This window comes from Callithrix jacchus, chromosome 5 (genome assembly GCF_049354715.1).
Source record: "Callithrix jacchus isolate 240 chromosome 5, calJac240_pri, whole genome shotgun sequence".
NCBI classification, from domain to species: Eukaryota; Metazoa; Chordata; class Mammalia; order Primates; family Cebidae; genus Callithrix; species Callithrix jacchus.
Window position 1 is genome coordinate 88,098,912 of NC_133506.1, and position 20,635 is coordinate 88,119,546.

The window sequence follows — 20,635 nt, forward strand, 5'->3', positions numbered from 1 at the left end:
TGTCTGATGAGGACCTTTGGGTGACAGGAAAGCACTGACTCTGATAACAGGCAGATGAGAAAAGGTTGAGATTTGATCCCTACCACCCCTGGAATCAGGGCAGAGGGAATGGGGGCATAAGCTTCTGTGCCCAAACCTACCGCTAGGGACAGGATTTCTAGGACAACATGCCCTCTCATGCAGCTCTAGCCACAGAGCATCTCCCCAGGACAGGGCTGCTGGAGAAAGGGCTAAAGATGTGGGATCCCATCAACACCTTCGTGGTGTGGGGCAGTCCCCCACCTGGATTTTGAGAGGCAGCTGTGGACAGGAAGGCAGGAGAGGGAATGAAAGGTGGGAAAGCCCATCAGAGTTACCTTCCTCCCTCTGGTGTGTGCACATGTGTGTGACGCCACACACACACGTGCACATGTACATGCACATGCATGCACATTCCAGCCTGAATGAGGTCATCAATGAGAGCTTGGTGGGTAAGCATCTGAGCAGGAACAGGGGTCCAGGTGCCCAGTAGTTCCAGCAAATTCCCACAGTCCAGGATCTCCCTGAGCAATTTCCACTGAGCCAGGAGAGTCAGGGTGTAGTGAACATACTATTTAGCCCCTAATAATAACTTCCAACATACTGAAGAGAATGAAGACTGGAGAGGTTCCAAAGAGATCATGTGCTACAGAAGGATCTTATGAGGCTGTAAGTTTATGTAATGGGTAGGATTTAGATAGAAGGAGATTGGGGGGATGTGGAAGAGGAGGGAGTCAAAGGTTCCATTCAGAGAGCTGCGAGAGGTTCATAAACAGCCTGCTTTGACATAGGTAACAGTCGTTATTGCCTTATAGCTACTGATGTCTGTGTCTATTATGTCCAATTCCTCTTTCACCCATCTCCTCCACTTTAAATTTACAAGCTCCATGAAGACAGGGCTGTGTTTTATTCAACTGTGTATCTATTTAAGTGCTTAGCAGGGTGCCTTTAACATTATACAGGCTGGGTGTGGTGGCTCACACCTGTAATCCCAGCGCTCTGGGCAGTCAAGTGGGGAGGATCATTTGAGTTCAGGAGTTCAAGACCAGCTGCAATACAGCAAGACCACATCTCTACAAGAAATATTTTTTTAATTAGCTGGGCATAGTGATGTGTACCTGTAGTCCCAGCTACTTGGGAACTGAAGGAGGAGAATTGCTGGAACCCAAGAGGTTTAGGCTTCAGTAAGCCATGATCACACCTCTGCACTCCAGCCTGGGCAACAGAGTGAGACTGTCTTTGAAAAACAAAACAAGACAAAACAAAAATCATAAGTGTGTGTGTGTGTGTGTGTGTGTGTGTGTATTTATTTTTTTTGAGATGGAGTCTCACTCTATCACCCAGGCTGGAATGTAGTGGCATGATCTCAGCTCACTGCAACCTCCGCCTCCTATGTTTGAGTAATTCTCATGCCTCAGTTTCCCAAGTAGCTGGATTTACAAGCACATGCCACCACATCTGCCTAATTTTCATGTTTTTAGTAGAGGTGGGGTTTCACTATATTGGTCAGGCTGGTCTCGAACTCCTGGTCTCAAGTGATCCACCTGCCTTGGCCTCCCAAAGTTCTGGGATTATATATGTGAGCAACCACGCCTGGCCAAAAGTCATACATATTGAAGAAACATTTCTGATAAAAATTGAAGTGGAATTTCAGAATGAGTTTATTAAAGTTTAAGACATATATCTTGGGACAAAGAATGGCTACCACAAATGTAAAAATAAACCTGATGAAACAAACTGATGTCCACATCCAAGCACCCAAAATACAATTATGAATTATTTCTGTCAAAGCTTAAGTATAAAAAGTCACCCAGACTTTTTCATCAAGACCTTCACTGAGACCACGCATACCCTTTCAACCAACACAACTTTGTCTTTTTGAAAATAGTCCATAAATCCATGTAAACTAGAATGACCAATTCAGGTAAATCAGAAGGGCTTGGTATTTGCAACCTCTGTCTCTTACGCAGGCTGGATCTACATCAGGGACAGCCAGTGCCTTGCTGGTGAGCTGTGGACTGCTGGCTAAAGCCATTGTGGATGACATGTCATGACTCCTCAGCTTATGCATCTCTTCCATTTCTCTTTGGTTCCTATTATCTGACTTCTTTCCCCACCTTCTCTTCCTCTTCTATATTTTCCTGTTTATCTTCCTATATTAAAGAATCTGAGCCAGGTGCGGTGGCTCAGACCTATAATCCCAGCACTTTGGAAGGCTGAGATGGGTGGATGATGATGTCAGAAGATCAAGACCTTCCTGGCTAACACAGTGAAACCCTGTCTCTAATAAAAATACAAAAAATTAGCCGGGTGTGGTGGCATGCACCTGTAGTCCCTCCCAGCTACTAGGGAGGCTGAGGCAGGCACTTGAACCCAGGAGGCGGAGGTTGCAGTGAGCTGAGATCACACCACTACACTGTTGCCTGGGCAACAGAGTGAGACTCTGTCTCAAAAAAAAAAAAAAAAAAAAGAGTCTAACCATTGCCCATGCATGCACACACTTCTAGGTGTTTCTGTCTCCTTTCTCTACCACATCCCTCCCCAAGAGTGACAGCTGCTGGTTCCCTTTCTTCCTGAGGCCTGATCGTTCAGCTTTTCCTTGGAGTTTATGAAGTTCTTACAACCATCCTCCTTATACTTGAACTCGTCTGAGTAGATTTCTGTTCCTGCAACCAAAGGTACCCCAAGCCCCTTCCTCCTGGCCTCTGTTGTAGGATAGGCCTGTCAGTAGTACCTGGAGGAACTGCTCAGCTAGGACATCAAAGGGCTAACTAACTAATGCCCTGCCTATATTCTATGAAGCATCAGAGTATCTGGAAATGGGTGGACTGTTGGTGGAATTTTCAACTTTTTAGTGGAATATTTCCGCATCTTTTGGACAAGGCTCTCGGGCTAGCTTAAGCACTTTGTTGAGACCATTAAATGAATTTTGTGGTGTAAGACAAGGAAGATTAACATTAATATTGCCACTAAGCCCTACCTATATGGGAGGCTTAGTTGGATGTAGGTGATCGGGGATTTCTTTCTCTCTTTCTTTCTTTTTAAAGAATGACGAACGTTAAAATTGGGAAATAAAGTGGACTTCAGACTATATCTCCCTAAAAGGAATGGCTGTAGAACAGCAAAACCTTTTTCTATCTCCAGAAGGGAATTGTGACAAGAGAATAGAAGCTTTATGGGGAATTACTGGTATTATCAAAGGCTCTTCAAAATAGACTTGAAATGAATAGCTGTGTGCTGGTTTTATTACTGCTTTGTGAGTTTACATTTTGTTTTTGTATGGTATTTTTCTCTCCTCTATGAGATGGTTGCTAAGGCATGAGAGCAAATAACCTTTATTGTGTTGAATTTGGTACTGAATGCAATTATCTTATAATTTGAGTTCATAGTGTCATTTTTGACAGTTACATTATGAGCTTTTTGGGGAAAATTGAGCCCACATACTGTAAGCTGCTTCCTCTTCAGTTGCCCTCCAAGTTACAATGTCTCTGCTCCTCTCTCTCCCATTGCTCTGCACTTGGGCAGCCTTGGAACCAGATGCTGCTAGAAGCAAATCAGATGATCCACTGTGGGCACTGTCAAGCCATGGCATCGTCTGCTCTGAAGAGGCCCTTGTCCCCTGTCATATGTTATTTCCAGGTGACTGCATGGACATGGGTCTCAAGGGATGCTGCAGATGCTTATCACTAAAGGTATGCTGCATTGCTCATGACAAAGGGAAGTCATGAGTACACAGAATTTTTGTAAATCAAGCCAATGTTCTTAGTAACCTTTGTGACCATTACAGAGATGTTTTATCTTCATTTCATTTCTGACTGGCCTTTAGTTGGCAGCATTTCTTCTTCTTCTTTTTTTTTTTTTTTTTTTTTGAGGAGTTCAGCTCTGTCACCCAGGCTGGAGTGCAGTGGTGCGATCTCGGTTCACTCCAACCTTCACCTCCTGGGTTCAAGCAATTCTTCTGCCTCAGCCTCCTGAGTAGCTGGGATTACAGGCACACACCGCCACTCTGGGCTAATTTTTGTAGTTTTAGTAGAGACGGGGTTTCACTTGTTGGCCAGGATGGTCTCGAAATCCTGACCTCATGATCTGCCCGCCTTGGCCTCCCAAAGTGCTGGGATTATAAGCATGAGCCATTGTGCCTGGCCAGCACTTCTTACCTAATCTATCCGATAGCATTTTTGTAAAGGAAGGTAATGAGCTATAAATAAATTTTGAAATGCACCATGGGAATACATTGCTTACAGAAATCCTTCTTTAAATAACAATTATTTTCTCTGTTGCTTCCCATTACCCTAGTAGAAGTTTAAGTTCTCCCACAGCACACCCTGAGATAAGAGTTTAAGTGCAAATGGTTTGCTAGGGAGGTAATGTCAGGAAACACCAACGGGGTGTGAGGAAGTGGCACAGGGAAGGGGAGGACATCAATAAGAGATACATCCATCCTGGTCAACTTGGTGAAACCCCGTCTCTACTAAAAATACAAAAAATTAGCTGGGCACGGTGGCACGTGCCTGTAGTCCCAGCTACTCAGGAGGCTGAGGCAGGAGAATTGCCTGAACCCAGGAGGCGGAGGTTGCGGTGAGCCGAGATCACGCCATTGCACTCCAGCCTGGGTAACAAGAGTGAAACTCCATCTCAAAAAAAGAAAAAAAAGAGATACATCATCAAGTAGGTTACTACTGTGGGTCAGTGGGCCTAAATCCTCCCAAGGATCCCTGGGAGGCAGCACAGAAGACATACCTCAGAGTTATACCACCTGAGGGTGAGGGAGCTGGGGTATTTATACACCAACTCCCTCAGTCATTGGTCCAGGCCTGCTCAGGGGTGGGAGTGGGTGGCCATTTCTTAGCACTTCTGCCTTTTACATGGGCAGGGACTACCAAAACCTAAGAAAGCTCTCAGGCAGAGATGCTAAGTGCTGGTAGTTGGAAGCCAAGGCAGTATGTGCTGAAATGTAGAGGCTGGCAGGCGATGGCCAGGGCATCAGCAACATCTGCTGCCCTTAGCTTCCTGAAGCATGTGAGGGGAAGTTGAGTCTCCATTGCTCCTGAGAATCACCACCAGCTTTTATTGGCATCTTCTATGTGCATTTTCTGCAAACCTAAAAAATGGCTGTAAAGATTTATTAGAAAAGTGAAGTGTTTTCCCTCAAAATGTTTCTTAATGTAGAGCTATGAAGAAATGGAGCCAGTGGCCACAACAAATAGATTAATAAAAAGCCTTTTTAAAATATCCCCACTCATCACTTTCAGTGGATGGGGATATACATGCTAATGTGTACAGCCTTTACTTTCATGATGATCTTTAATCCACCAGCGGCAGATTCCCATGTTTGGCATAGGCTCGCCCCTAGATGCTTTTTGAAAGTTTCTACAGATCCCTGTGTACCTCGTGGACTGTGGGGAGGTAGTGAGACCATCTGGAAGGTGCCCAAGTGGGCAGGGCCAAATGGAGGCATATGATGCCTATTTTTTAGTTTTTGTTTTGTTTTTGTGATGGAGTCTTTCTCTGTTGCCAGGCTGAACTGCAGTGGCACAATCTTGGCTCACTGCAACCTCTGCCTCCTGGGCTTAAGCGATTCTCCTGCTTCAGCCTCCTGAGTAACTGCGACTACAGGTGTGTACCTCTATGCCCAGCTAATTTTTGTGTTTTTAGTAGAGACAGGGTTTCACCATGTTGGCCAGGATGGACTCAATCTCTTGACCTCTTGATCCATCCATCTCAGCAACCCAAAGTGCTGGGATTACAGGCATGAGCCACCCTGCCTGGCCATGATGCCTGTTTTTGAGGGAAAATACTTTACTTCCCTAATGACAAGTCCTTCCTTCCTTCCTTCCTTCCTTCCTTCCTTCCTTCCTTCCTTCCTTCCTTCCTTCCTTCCTTCCTTCCTTCCCTCCTCCTTCCTTCCTTCCTCCCTCCTTCCTTCCCTCCCCTCATCCTCTTCCTTCTTCTTCTTTAGAAAATACGCATAGAAGACATTTATCAATAAAAGCTGGTGGTGATTCTCAGGAGCAACAGGGAGTCTACTTCCTCTCACACGCTCTGGGGAGCTAAGTGCAGCAGATGCTGCTGGTGTCCTGCCCACAGCCTCTCAGCCTCTACATTTCAGCACATGCCGGCTTGGCTTCCAACTGTCAGCACTTATACATCTTCCCCTGAGAGCTTTCTTGGATTGTGGTCGTCCCTGCCCATGTAGAAAGCAGAAGTTCTGAGAAACAACCACCCACCCTCACCCCGGAGCAGCCCTCGACCAGTGACTGAGGGAGTTGGTATATAAATACCTCAGCTCCTTCACCGTCAGATGGCAAAACTCTGAGCTGTGTTTTTTATTCCTAGGCACCACCTCCAAACATGCTCACAACTGACAGTGTGATTCAGTCCAGGCATCTTAATTCCATCAACATCTTGTGGAAGTTCCGGATCTTCTTGTCCCCTGTGAGTCCTGCTGCTCTCTTGATCCCTAATGGCACTCTGGCAGCTGAACCAATCATGCCCTAGTTGAGCTCCTATTGCTTTGAGAGTTTTTAAGTCTCTCTAGGTTCCTAACATAGCATTGGAGAGGGATCTTGGTGAAGAAGAAAATTAAGCTCATGGAGTCTCTATGGCATACAGATACCACAAGAGAGTTGAGTTGAACTTCTCTTGAGATCCACATTAATGAATTGGCATCTGGGCAACATGGAACCCAGAACAGTTGTCTATCAGGTCTGTCTAAGTAGTAGCCTGCATCCGTATCAGATCCATTGACCATTTCTTTTTTTTTTTTTTTTTTTTTTGTTAATCAATGGGAGCTTGTTATATTGCTCAGGTTGGCCTTGAACTCATAGCCTTGCCTCTTGAAGTGCCAGGACAACTGGCCAGAGCCACCGTGGCTCCCGCCATTGACCATTTCTATGTAGGCTCCTAATTCTTGTCCTGGCTTTGTAGTTTGTGACATTTCAGAGCTAGAAAAAACTTTAAAGATCATCTAGCCAACTTGTTTCACTAGCAAGAATAGTGCATTCATGTGGTTAGGGAATTTACTGAGAGTTCAGCAGCAGCTGAAGAACTGAGCCCGGGGGTCAGAGCCAGTCCTTTCCACTTCACTGCAGCAGCAGTTCTCATTGAATTTGGTAGAAGCAAATGTTTAGTTTCACCAAGTTTTTTGTTTTTTTAATACCTGCTTAAGGCAGTGCAAGGCAAACTGTAGGGGATTTGAAGAACAAGACACAGTGCCCTCATGGCTCTGAGCAATGCAAACATGGAGAAATAATTACACGGTATAGCAGAGATATTTTGTTTTAAAATGTGGGCCGATGTGATAAACGAGGCACGCACTGTGGACCTCATGCTCTGATGAGCCTGCTGCCACAGGTGAGAAATCCATCCTTCCTAATCTGTGCTGGGACTCAGGGGTTCAGCGGGTGACAGAAGAGACAGGAGCTGACGTCCACGTACGGTTAAGATAAGGGAGGAAGCCACCCACCCTGCAGTGCCCTTTGCCTTGGCCAACGTGACTTTGCAGGTTGAGCTGATTGCCTGGCAAGAAGATGCCTGGCCTTGCTTCCACACACCTGCAGCAACTTTCTGGTTGTACAGCCTTGGGCAGGTACTTAATCCTTTTAAAATTCAGTGTCTTCATCTTTGAAATACTATAAATAACAGCATCCACAGTGTTGGCTGGTGATGAAGACTAAATGAGGTAACATGAAATTCTTAGTACTCAAAAAATCCTTATTATCGTCATTTTCCCCCAGTTGCCACCTTCGCCCCCAGCCCTAAAACAGCTCGCGTTTCTCCATTTCTTCTATAGAGTTTTCCTATCATCACTTTCCCCCCAACTTGCCTCTCACCAAAAATCTTCTCCCCATTCTCTTGCACTGTCTGCTTACGCTCTTTGCTTCTTGCTTCTTGCTCTCTTTCTCCTCCTATTTCTACTCCTCCCACTGGTCTTTATTACCTTCTTAAACCTCCTACTCATTTCTCATTCCCTTTCCTATTTCCTCTGTTTTCTCACAATTTGTGTCTTTCCCCGCAACTCTGCAATTCCCTCCCCCAGCCATTCTGCTCCCATGCCAACAGGTTCTCTTTCTTCTCTGCTACTATTTCCTTCTCACATATATCTTTCCTCTCCTCTCTTCACCTTTTTGCATCCCCTAGCTGCCCCTTCCTAAGCCCTCGTACTCTGCCCTCTGCCCTTTTCCATCTTCCATGTCCAGTTAGGAGCTCGACCTCCATCCCCAACCTCTTCCCTTCGTGGCTTTTATCCTGGAAGCTCACCTGCTCGTTGCAGTAGGCAGCCTCTGGGATGGTCACTGATGTGGTCCCCACTCCTGGCTTTCAGCCCTCATGGAATCCACTCCCCTTCAGCGTGGGCCAGACATGGTGACTCGACAAATACAGCAAAAATGATGGGATGTCATTTTTTTATCTTAGAGTTAAAAAGACTGTAGTTTCTGTCTTGGGTGCTTTTTGCCTCCAAGGAAAGCTAGCTGCCATGTTATTATAAACTCTGCAACTAAGAGAGCAACAGAACAAGGAACTGAAGTCTCCAGCCAACAGCCAGGGAGAATCCGAGGCCCGCCAGCAGACACATGCACGGGCCTGGGAGCAGAGCCTCCCCGAGAAGAGCCTTGAGACACTTTGAGCTGAAACCCCAAGTCAGAGGACCCCAGCTAAGAGGCTCCTGGATTCCCGACCCACAGAAACTGTGAGCTAACAAACGTTTGCTGTTTTAAGCTGCTAAGTTTTGGAGTCATTTTTTGTGTAGTGATATTTAAAAGGCAGAATTGGGCCAGGCATGGTGGCTCACACCTGTAATCCCAGCACATTGGGAGGCTGAGGTGGGAGGACTACCTGAGGTCAGGAGTTCAAGACCAGCTTGGACAACGGGTGAAACCCCATATCTATTAAAAATACAAAAAATTAGTTGGGAGTGGTGGCAGGTGCCTGTAATCTTAGCTACTCAGGAGGCTGAGGCAGGAGAATGGCTTGAACCCGAGAGGCAGAGGTTGCAGTGAGCTGAGATGGCACCACTGCACTCCAGCTTGGGTAACAGCTTGAGATTCCATCTCCAAAAATAAAATAAAATGCAGAATTGTCCTCGATCGACCACCATTCAGAAACATTTTATCTTCTGTTGCCTTGAACAAATCACTGCCATTCTTTGGGCCCCAGTATCCTCATGACATCCAGGGTCAGAGTGTAGTGTCCCATGTGTCCTACTTATACGATAGGGCAGATAGTGCTAAAACAAGGTGTATCCTGCTCTGTTTCTCATAGGAAGCCTGGTGAAACCTGTACTTCTTCGTATTTTAAATGCTACATCTTTGTATTTGCCTCACATTTTCACTCCTATTATCTGAAGTCTGTTTCTAATTTCTGACAGAATTGCAATGGTTTATTGTGTGCCTTGCTCTGCATGACATGCCAATTTCATTTTGGAGTCACGGCTATTGTCTTTTTCTCTGCTAATCTCTCTTGTTTTGCAAAATTCCAATAGAACGTGTGAACATAGAGAGTTGCCCTTGTGCCTGATCTTGGCTCTGTGTGGCCCCCAAACAGGGGTGGATGATAGACAGACAGACAGCCTGTCTGCCACCTAAAGCATCTTTTCTTGCTTAAAAATTTGCTTTCCAGATTGCAGACTCCCTTCCAACTCCAGCAAAGCCTGGAACATATTAAATAAAAGCAGAGCTGAAATTGGATGGAATGTCTCAGCCACTTAGATTCAGACCTCTCTTTTCGGGGAAGCCCATGGGAAGAGACAAGGACATGCCCCCATGGATAATGTAGGGGAAGAGGGCTTCTATACCGTCTTCATACCATTCAAGCCTTAAGCAGAGGCAACATATTTTTCTTAAGCGGGGTCTGTAACTCAGGATCCATCACTTATGTATGGTGTCCATGGCAACCAGGCAATGGTATGGGATCCCTTCTCACTGGGGAATTCCTTTTATGGCTCATTTCCGAAACCAGCATGGCCAGTACAGGAGTCTGCCGGTTCCCAGTTGCTTAGCAACCAGCTTCTATGCTCTAGTCACTAGGAAGAGCAGAGAGTTTTTTTTTTTTTAAAGAAAGTGTTTGTCATCAGAATCATATGTTACATTCTCTCTACTTTGTCTCTTTAGAATAAAATAATTAGCGTGTGATAAGGATGTGGAAAGGGCAGCTGCTCCCCGTTGTTAAAGCCTCCGCTGCTCCTGGCGGGCTGTTTTAGGCAAGGAGGGAGAGAGGAAAATGTTAGCATGCTTTCGGATGGTAATTAAGCAGCTCGAGCCATCTGCACATGGAAAGCTCTACATTTTTAACGTCTCGTGGGGGCATCAAGTAAGTACAGGGCCAGCAATCTGTGTGCTACATCCCTCCCCAAACCAGAAAATCCAGACTCCACCCACAAGTGTCACCTCTCCTCGACTTACATTCCTTTGGGGGTTGGGGAGGCTGGGGCAGGGTGAATTGGCTCATTGAGTTTTAGGTACAAGGGCACAAAGGTCATGCAGCCCCCCCCACCCCCGTTACATTACAGCAGTGGTTTTCAGCTAGAGGTGATTTTGCCCCCCACCTGCCCGGGACACCTCTGGCAAGGCCTGCAGACATTTTTGGTTGTCACAACTGGTGGGGGAGGGGATGTTACCGATATCTGTCTGGTGGGCAGAGACCCAGGGATTTGCTAAAGATCCTACAGTGCAAAGTGTGGCCCCCCAACAACAGAGAAGTAGCTTGCCCCCCATGTCAGTATGCCAAAGTGGAGAAATCCCTAGTTAGAGAAATCAGGGTATCTATCTGTATTGTTAAAAAAAAACTAGCATGACAGCTGAAGAGGAAAAATTTTCACAAGGTAAAGAATGGGACAGATCAAAATCCATTCAGCAGACATCATTTCAACCAAAATTTCTGTATAGCACGGAACTCCTGGGCCCCTACTGGTGAAAGTGTTGAGCAGAGCACCCTTTGGAATTGCAGCAGTGGAGGTAACTTGTAAGGCTACCTTCCTAGAGGAAGGACAGCAGAGTTGGAATTGTCTGTCCTGGCTTCTGGGGGCTTGCGCTATGGGTTCTTAGGTGTTTTACATAATCTCTCCGAGACTCGGTCTTCTCAACTCTAGAATGGGAATCTAAGTGGGTATCATGAGAATTACACGGTGGAATGTGTGAAATGCCTGATTCCTATTAAGCCCTCGATATTAGCTCCTCCAACTTCCCTTCTTGTTTCAGCCTCAGGAACCCAGCTGCCCCATCTCTATTGCTGGGTACTTTGGGCTTTGGAGGAATATGAACAAATGTACTGGTCCTATAAATGACTGAGGTCAATTTATTCAGCAATGAGCAAAGGACAAAAGCACCATTTTTGGAATTTTGGCTGGTAGCCTGAGACTAAATTTAGGCATGAGGGACAGAAAAACCCAAGAAACTGGTGAGATGAGAGGCGGTATTGCACTGATCAAGAGTATGCAGGCTTGGTGCGGTGGCTCACGCCTATAATTCCAGCACTTTGGGAGGCTGAGACGAGTGGATCACCTGAGGTCAGGAGTTTGAGACCAGCCTGACCAACATGGAGAAACCACGTCTCTACTACAAATACAGAAATTAGCCAGGCATGGTGGCGTGCACCTGTAGTCCCAGCTACTCGGGAGACTGAGGCAGGAGAATCACTTGAATGGAAGGTGGGGGAGTGGGGCGGAGGTTGCAGTGAGCTGAGGTCGTACCACTGCACTCCAGCCTAAGTGACAGAGCAAGACTCCATCTCAAAAATAATAATAATTGACAAAAAAGAAAAGAGTATGCGCATGGCTGGTGGCTTATACCTGTAAATCCAGCACTTTGGGAGGCCAAGGCAAGTGGATCACCTGAGCCCAAGAGCTTGAGACCAGCCTGGGCAACATGAGGAAACCTTGACTTTACTGAAAACACAAAAAAATCAGCTGAGTGTGGTGGCACACACCTGTAGTCCCAGCTACTCAGGAGGCTGAGGTCTGGTAGAATCACCTGAACCTGGGAAGTCCAGGCTGTAGTGAGCCATGATCATGCCATTGCACCCCAGCCTGGGCACAGGTTTCAAGTCCAGCTCCCCATGTATTGGCTGTGTGTGACCTCAGGCGAGTGACTTGACTGACCTTCACTTTCTCATCTGTGAAATGGGTTATTATTATATTTGTAGTATTATGTAAAGATCAAAGATAATGTATATAAAAGTACCTAACCTGGTGCCTATATAAGGTAGGCACCTAATAACTGATAACATACATGTTTGAATAAACAATCTTTTTTATTTTTTTTTCAGAGATGGAGTCTCAGTCTGTTACCCAGGCAGGAGTACAGTGGTGCGATCTCAGCTCACTGCAACCTCCGTCTCCTGGGTTCAAGAGATTCTCCTACCTCAGCCTCCTGAGTAGCTGAGATTACAGTCGCCTGCCACCACACCTGGCAAATTTTTTTGTATTTTTAGTAGAGATGGGGTTTCGCCACGTTGGCCAGCTGGGTGTGGTGGCACACACCTGTAGTCCCAAACTCCTGACCTCAAGTGATCCATCCACCTCAGCCTTCCCAAGGGATTATAGGTGTAAGCCACTGTGCCCGGCCTGCTTGTTTTTTTAAGTAAGACCATCGTGTGTGGTTCAACCCCAAATCTTCACTGATGCTGAGAGTGATGCTAAGGGGTGTGTATCAGGAAGAACTGTCCTCCCTCATCCTATCTAAAACAGATTTCCCTCAGTATGATATGCTAGTGCCAGCCATCACATTATGTAAGTAATTTTTTAAGCTATTTCTGTTTTTAGCCTATGCTACCTCTTGGGGGGTAATGACTTTCATATTTTTTTTTTAGCAACCGTTTTTTACTTTCTTGAAATGTCGGGAAAATCTCAAGAAACCTCTTCTTTAAAAAATTATTTAAATTGACAAATAAAAATTGTGCCTTTTCATGGGGTAGCTAGAGATGTTTTCATCCACATGATGTATAATGATCAGATCAGGGTAATTAGCATCCATCATCTCAAAAATTTATCATTTCTCTGTGTTCTTAACATTCAGTATCCTCCTTCTCCCTATTTGAAACTATAATATATTATTGTTAACTATAGTCGTCTTACAATGATGTAGAACAATGGAACTTACTCCTCTTATCTAGCTGTAATTTTGTATCCTTTATCAAATTTCTTCCCACCTCTCCCTGCCTCCTCCCCTTCCTGTCCTCTAATATTCTCTGTTCTACTTTTTACTTCTGTGAGATCAACTTTTTTAGCTTCCACATGTAAGTGATACCATGCAGCGTCTTCATTCTAATAAGCTGGTGTTTGGTCTATGTTCACATTATCTGTACCTTTCATAATTCTCGAAACTGCAGTATATCCTGTCACCCTCCAGCCCTCACCCCACCTTATACAGAAGCCCCTCCATCCCCTTGATCACTTGAAATGCTCTGTGAACTCCCTGTTTTCTTTCTTGAAATGTATCAGCTGGAAACTGCACATTCCAGTCTGTGTTAGAAATACTGGTAAGGTGATGTTTTCTTGCCCTATCCACACCCCCACCACCCCCTTATGCTTTCTAATAGTTTCCAAAGTTGGCTCACCTCTGGGGCTAGAGCACTTTCCTGAGCACTCTGTGATGAGTCCCAGGTCCCTTTCCTGGGTCACAATGGTTGGTTCATAGTGGTAGCAGCTCGTCCTCTATAGTTTGTACTTTTTCTCCTTGTCACTGTTACTTCCCATTGAAGTTTATCTGGCAAAGTTGTGCCCACTTGCCCAACCTCATTTAATCTCACCAGTTGGCTTCTGTTTTTTTTTTTTTTTTTGCGACAAAGTCTCACTCACTCTGTTGCCCAGGCTGGAGTGCAGTGGCACAATCTTGACACACTGCAACCTCTGCTTCCTGGGTTCAAGTGATTCTCCTGGCTCAGCCTTCCCAATAGCTGTGATTACAGGCATGCACCACACACCTGGCTAATTTCTATAATTTTAATAGAGACGGTGTTTCACCATGTTGGCCAGGCTGATCTTGAGCTCCTGACCTCAAGTGATCCACCTTCCTCAGCTTCCCAAAGTGCTGAGATTACAGGTGTGAGCTGCCACACCCAGCCTTACAGTAGGCTTCTTGTTGAACAGACCTCTAAAAGCTTAGAGATTGCACTCCTTCTAAACTGTGTGATCCCACCCAATTTTACCCAATTGACTAAAACTCTTTGGAAGTGCGACTCTAAACATGCCATTGCTAAAATTTTTCCTTCCACAGGGGATAATTAAATGTTAAATATAGAAGCAACTTGCTCATCCCTCCCAGGCAGATTTATGAAAACTCACCTGGAAACCACCACAACCTGGAAAGTTGGCAGAAGGATGTTTATCAGGCACGTATGAGCCCAGCTTTTCAGAAGATGCACACAGGTGCCTTTGTCTCTGAATAAGTGGCAGGTGCTGGAGCCACAGTCACAGTGGGTTCTGAGTGGCTTGAGACGGGACATTGTGAGGTTTACCAGGAGGACAAGAAGCACTCAAAGTATGTGGAGGTCAGCGCAGTAGCGAAGGAGTGCAGGCAGGCTTGGGAGGGGTTAAGGGGCATCAGGCAGCATGTCTGGGAGCCAGGATGACAGATGGGAGATTCAAAACAGGGCACCTCTAGAAGCCTGAAAGGAAAGCAAAGTTTATCAGGGTGGGAACTGAGCTCTGGAGACAGAGCAAGACAACTGGCCCTGGCTGAAAAGGGGGCACAGGGTCAGCAGCTGAAGACAGATCCTTATGATAATGAACCAGGGTGGAAACAGGGAAAGAGGGCTTGATGCTTTCTTTGGGCAAACGATTCTCTTCCTATTCCTGCAGCAATCGCACAGGTTCCTAGATCAGCTATTTGGTCAATTAGCCCCTAATGCTGGATGTGGGCATCATACCAGTAGATGGCCATTACCTTCATACAGCCCCTGCACAACACTCAGCTCATGAATGCTCCAAAGAAAACATTTCTGTGATCACTGTGTTTGGGATTTTTGCAAACTATAGGTCCTTCTTCGGAATTCACAGTGTACATTAGCTCTGAATGTGTACAGCGTGCATTTTAAATATTCTGCCAACTCCTGCAGTATAGAAATCTTCTTCATTGTTTTTAATTTAATGTTTCTCAAATGTAGTTGACACCAGGGTTCAACAGGATCCTTTTGTTATGTAACAATTCTGGACATCCTGTGGCCACACCTTGAGAAACATTGTTCTAGAACATTCCTAATCTGGTGTTCCCAGGCCCTTCACAGCCTGGGCCTGCCCTTGTTTCCCAACTCTTCCTTCCTTTATTTTCTGGCATTCCAGCCACATTAAGCTCTCCCCTTGCATATGCTCCTGTTTCACATTTCCTTCTTTCTTGCTACAGCAGGTGATTCATCATCTGCCCAAAAATGGGAAAAAAGCTGAGCCCTGCTCACTTCACCTCACTGCCACCCCCATGTCTGCCTATCTTTTGAGACCCGCCTCAAAAGGAGCCCTGGATTCATTCTCTGCCCCATCTCTGCCCCTGCCTTCCTGTTCCTATAAATAATCCTTTGCCTCCTCTGATCCCTTCTGTCCTGGTATCTGTTACTCTCAGGTCACTTTACATGTTTTACTTTGTATAAGGCCATTTATGCCTTTTTTATTCAAACAGAATCCACGTCTCACTTTTGTACCCAACCCCTCTCGCCACCAACAGAACACAGCATATTTGTAGGATCATTAGAGGGAGCAGTGAATATGATGCTATAACTTCTGAGGTTGGGGTAAGTTCTCTTCTCAACATTCAGGCCAGAGTTGGCAAATATCTGGCTCACCTGCTGCTAACCTGTACTCTCTCACTAATGGCACAGACTCATCAGAGAAGGCTCCAGGAGCTTCTCAACACAGTGCTACCAGCAGGCATGATCAATGGGTTAGAAAAGAGGAAATCTGTTAGGAGAGAGGAGATTTAGGAGAGAGGAAATCTGTTATCCCTGATTTGGACCTTTTGGCAAAGTGAAAGGAGAATTTAGCAAGCTGAATGTGGGAGCTATTAATGCTACAGACCAATGACGGTCCATAACAGAAAAGAGCAATTAGCAAAACTATTTATTATACTTTCATGTTCATGTCTAGTCTCAAGGCTAATTATTTGTATAATTAAGATGTTACCAAATGCAAACAATTGATGAGCCTGATTTCTTGGAATGAAACATGAGACTTATGAAATGTAAATAGCTGTGAATTACTAATAGCTTTCCTTTACTTAGGCTTTCTAACAAGGCATAGCTCTGTTAACATTAAAGAAACATTGGAAATATAATCCCATTCATATTTTTTTAAATGACAAAACAATACAATATGACATGTGAATTTAAATGCATAGAAAAAGCGCAGGTTTTAATTCTCACTCCGCCACTTTCTAGCTATGTGCCCTTGGCTGTGTTACTTACATAAGCTCAATTTACTCATGTTACTTACAGATAGATGTCAGTTTCCACATTCAGAAAAATGGGTGTAATCGCAGCCCCTAGTTCAGAGGACTGCTGTGAAAATTAAATGAGTTAACATGTGGAAAGAGCACACAATAAATGTGAACCATTGTTTTCATTATTCTACTTGTATCTATTATACTTTTATAATGATCGCTTGGATTTTTTACAGTATGTAAGAAACATTAGAGAGAAATGGAATGTATATAGATGTCTCAGCTGTGACACCATCTACGTGTTACTGAAAAGCCTCCATGGTCTAAAAATGGCCACAAGCCCCAAAATAACAGGGTTGGTGAGAAAAAAAAAAAAGGGTTGGGACAGTCTACTAAAAATCTGGCTGGGCACAGTGGCTCGTGCCTGTAATCCCAGCACCTTGGGAGGGCGAAAATCGCTTGAGCCCAGGTGTTCAAGACCAGGCTGGGCAACATAGTGAGACCCTGTCTACACACATACACACACACATACACACACACACACACAAAATAACCGGGTGTGGTGGCACGCACTTATAGTCCCAGATATCCAGGAGGCTGAGGCAGGAAGATTGCTTGACCCACGGGAGGCTGAGGCTGCAGTGAGCTGTAATTGCACCACTACACTTCAGCCTGGATGACAGAGCAATGCCCTGACTCATAAACAAAACAAAAAACAAAAACAAAAACAAAAAATCTTTGCAATTGTAATTGGAGCACTCACAAAACCAATGTCAAAACTAAAGAAACATTACCCCACTAAGTCTCAGCTTTCATAAACATTTGCGCACCGCATCCTGGCCTTGAACCCTATGGCTCCTGCTGCTACTTTTGAGATATAGGTCCTGGAGGGCAGTTGTTCTTATTGACCAGTTTTATTGAAATTAAACATTTGATTTAAGCAGCATTTTTTGCTAACCCATCCCTCTAGTACAAAGGGAAACGTTTTGACTGCTTCTTCAACAGCACCCTCAGTTTTTCCAGAAAGCTTGACGAGAGAACACCACAGTGGTTCCTAAGTCCCTAAATCAGTCAGTTCCTGCAGCTAAAGAAGGCAGCTGTGTGTATTCTCAGCTTTTTCTTAAGGCTTTCATAGAGTGCTAAGGTTTCCTCTTATTAAAGAGGTAGTTATTGTGAGAAAGCTTGCTTCTGGTTTCAAAACATTTACATCCTGGGGAAGAAAAGTGCACAGGAACCAACATGACATCTGTGTTATACCAATTCCCTTGTTTACTCATGGCTTGTGAGGTGGCTCATATATAAGAAACATTTGTAGCAAAAACAGTTTATATTGAATATCTCCAATCTGCTAGTTGCTGTGGTAAGAAAGAAATAGAAGGCATGTGATTTAATCTGCACATCAATCTAGTGTGGTAGAGGTAAGATATCCTTACCTCTGAGGCTCAGAGACATTAAATAACTTGCCTGAGATCACAAGGTTTTAAGTAGTAAAGCCAAAATTCCTACCTGGAATCTAACTGACTCCAACACTCATGCCTTTTGAGATCACACTGTCCCTACTGAGGATGGCTGTAGGCAGGAAAGAAGACAGACATCCCTGGCCATGGTAATGAGGGAAAGCCTGATTCCTAACCAAAAGTCACTAACATTTAGTTGCACTTAATCCTCACAACAACCCTGCTACATAGTTATTATTACCAGCAATTTATAGATGAGGAAACTGAAGCTCATTAATCAAAAGACAAGCAACCCAATTTTTAAATATAGACTAAAGATTTGAAGGAAGAGACACCCATCAGAGAAATGCAAATCAAAATCACAGCAAGATACAATCACATACATCTTGGTTGTATGTACATTGTATGTAACCCTGTACATACAATGGTTGTACAGGGATTGAGTGAACGTTCCAATTTCAAAAGGTAGAAATCAAGCAAAAGCAAGGAGCAATAGGCCCCACACGAATTCAAAACCCAGCAAGACAGACATTAAATTTTAAAGCTCCAGTATCCACGGCACACTGCGCATGTGGTGAGCTCCCAAGGCAGCTTCACCCCTGTGGTTTTACAGGGTGCAGCCCCCATGACTGCTCTCATGGATTGGAGTTGAACGTCTGTGTCTTTTCCAGGCACAGAGAGGAAGGCCAGTGGCTATACCCACTAGACTGGTGGTGATTATAATAAAAAAAGACATAACAAGTGTTGGTAGTTGGTGATGATCTGGAGAAAATGGAACCCTCATACACTGCTGGCAGGAATGTAAAATGGTACAGCCACTTTGGAAAACAATTTTTCAGTTCCTCAAACTATTAAACAGAGTTATCATATGATCCAGCAATTCTACTCTAGGTATATACACAGAGAAATTATAACATATGTATGCACAAAAAAAGAACATGAACATGAATAGCAGCATTATTCATAAAATCAAGTGGAAACCAAAATTCTCATCGACTGATGAATGGGTAAATAAAATGTGGTATATCCATTTGATTAAGTATTATTTGGCAAGAAAGAAATGAAATGCTGATTGATACATACTAGAATATGGATGAACCTTGGAAACTTCATTCTAAATGAAAGAAGCCAGCCACAAAGGACGACATATTGTATGATTCTATTTTCTGACATGTCCAGAATGGGCAAGTCTATAGAGTCAGAAAGTAGAATTGTGGTTGCTCGGGGGTGAGGATGATGAAGGCTTTGTGGATGATGGCTGCAGAGCACAGGGTTTCTTTTGGAGTGATGAAAATGTTCCAGCATTGATGGTAACAACGGATGTACAACTCTGAATATACCAAAAGCCATTAAAGTGTACACTTTAAATGGGTGAATTGTGTGGTAACTGAATTATATCTCAATAAAGCTGTTTTTAAAAATCTGAAAAAAAGATTTGAACAGACACTTCCAAAAGGAAGCTATCGAGATGGCCAATAAACATATTTTTTAAAGTGTTCAACATCATTAATTATCAGGAAAACACAAATTAGAACCACAGCAAGCTATCTCTACACAACTACTAGGATAGCTAAAATTATAAACACAAAATTTTGGCAAGGATATAGAGAGCAAAGAGTTAAAAATATATCACTCTGGCATATTAACTATTTAAGCTAAAGGCACTTGAAAAATAGCAGATGTAAAAAAAAACCACTTTGACCTTCATGCTGTTTCTTAAAAGCAGAAGATGAAATTCCTGTGTGAAGATGCCCTCCCTATTCTAGAAGAAGAGGCAACAGCCTTATCTTCAAGGACAAGAAGTAGAGACCAAGAGAATTCCGTACAGACCTTGTCAAAATAACTCCTATCATTGAAGCCTCCCCACATAATTTAGTTGCTTCTTCACAACTAACTATTGTCCAATTCAGTAGATAAGTAACCGACTCTAACTGCTTCCTCAGGCCTTCATTCCTTTCTGAGGACTCCTGTGCCACGTAAAAACTTTTATGATGCCTTTCTCCTCTTTATCCATCTTAAGTCATTTTAAATCTTGGGCCCAATGGGGACCCTAAGAGGATGAGGGTAGGAATTTTCTGCTTCTGCAGAAGCAACTGGGACTCTCATACATTACTGATAGAAGTGTAAAATGGTACAACCACTTTGGAAAACAGTAGTAGTTTCTCATAAATTTGAATGCGCACCTGCCCTATGGCCTTAGTTTCAAATTCCACACCTAGGTATCTACCCAACAGAAATGAAGGTGTATGTCCACTAAAGTCTTGGACAAGGATATTCATAGCAGCTTCATTCATAATAGCCAAAAGCTGGAACCAGACTCTTAGTCTGTTTCATGCTGCTATAATGGAATACCTGAGACTGGGTAATTGATCATGAACAGACATTTATTTGGCTCATCATTCTGGAGGCTGAAAAGTCCCAGAGCATGGTGCCAGCATCTGACAAGGGTTTGTTGCTCCATCATCCTATGGCAGAAAGCAGAAGGGAAAGAGAGCAAGTGAGCAAGAGAGAGCTAAATTCACTTTTGTAGCAACCCACTGTTGAGATAATGAATCCTCTCCTGAGATAATGGCATTATCCATTATGTCCATCCTCTGCCCTCTTGGCCTAATCACCTCTTACCAGTCCCAATTCTTTTACCATTACAATGGCAATTACATTTCAATATGAATTTCAAAGGGGACATTCAAACCGTATAGCACAGTCCAATTATCCATCAATAGGAGAATGGAGGCTGGGTGTGGTGGCTCATGCCTGTAATCCAGCACTTTGGGAGGCCAAGGTGGGTGGATCACGAGG

At 44.2% G+C, this 20,635-nt stretch overlaps 1 long non-coding RNA gene across 1 annotated transcript in view; it reads right to left on the reverse strand.

Moving 5' to 3' along the window:
- Positions 1-14,296: 14,296 nt before the first annotated feature.
- Positions 14,297-20,635, reverse strand: part of LOC118153749 (uncharacterized) — a 94,240-nt gene continuing 87,901 nt past the window's right edge. The window contains exon 4 of the long non-coding RNA XR_013535654.1: positions 14,297-14,619. This is a non-coding gene — a long non-coding RNA (uncharacterized LOC118153749). The remainder of the gene's footprint in view (positions 14,620-20,635) is intronic.